The sequence below is a fragment of the Octopus bimaculoides genome, chromosome 21 (assembly GCF_001194135.2).
Source record: "Octopus bimaculoides isolate UCB-OBI-ISO-001 chromosome 21, ASM119413v2, whole genome shotgun sequence".
Taxonomy (NCBI): domain Eukaryota; kingdom Metazoa; phylum Mollusca; class Cephalopoda; order Octopoda; family Octopodidae; genus Octopus; species Octopus bimaculoides.
In genome coordinates, this window is record NC_069001.1 from 13,924,307 (window position 1) to 13,925,451 (window position 1,145).

Below are 1,145 nucleotides of genomic sequence, written 5' to 3' on the forward strand. Positions count from 1 at the left end.
ATATATATATATATATATAGACAGCGGTATGTAGTGTTTATCAAAAAGGAAAACCGTAATTGTCACTAAATATGACTACTTGAGGTGATCTCGTACAGTGGATCAAGGTTTATTAAACCTTCAGGATGCGCGAATTCTCTTCAGTTGCAGCTTTCACTTCATCATTATTGCTAACAGTTAGTCTTCGTGATCGATACACATCCAGAAGATCGAAATCAACGTTTTTTTAAAATTTGCTAAACTACCTTTGGCATTTCCGAATACTCACACCGTCAAGAAAAACAGTGCATATGCTTACCTTTGCACGTGTTGCAGTGTTGTCGTCACAAAATTCCTAAAGTATGCAGTACCGACTATGCAGCTTACGCATACAGTACGAATCCAAATTAACGCTTAGACATTAGTTCTAAGCTGACTGGTTAATTGGAATGGCATCTTTTGTTGGCTTGTAAACTATTTGTGGTATTATGTCAAACTACTAGCCTGGAAGTACGCCATTACTTTTCGGTACTCCTAATACGCACACATCACATTTCATTGTTTCATTTTTCTGATGAAGGACTTGCATCCGAAACGTTAAGACTCTTTCCCTTCTGTTTTGTGTTGTGTTGTGTGTTGTGATATTTTGTAGTGTTTTGTGACATATTGTAATGTGTTGTGTGTCGTAATATATTGTGTTGAGGAGAAAGAGGGGAGAAGGAAGAGAGAGAGAGAGGGGGGGTACTGTATTGTGATATAATGTGATATGCTTTGGTATGGTGATTTGTTGTGGTGTATTGTCTTGTAGTGTTTTGTGTCGTGTTTGTCCTGGTTTGTTGTAGTGCGTTTTGTAATGTGCTTTGTTGTGGTTCGTTTTGGCGTTTTGTGTTGCGTTGTGGTGGAGTTTGCTGTGTTGTGTTGCAACGTTTTACGGTGGCGTGTTATAAGGGTTTGAAGAAAACAGCGAGTTCGGAAGCAACGGTTTCAAGAGGGGAAGGTTAGTGAGAGACGGACGGAGGAAATTGCTTACCGAAATTGAATGAGGGTCAGTCAGATGGAGAGTAAACAAGAGACGGATGTTATATAATGTCAGACAGAAGACAGAAGACTGGAAAGGAAGAGGAGAGGGAAAGAAAGAGAAGATAATGGTGGTGGTGGTGGTGGTG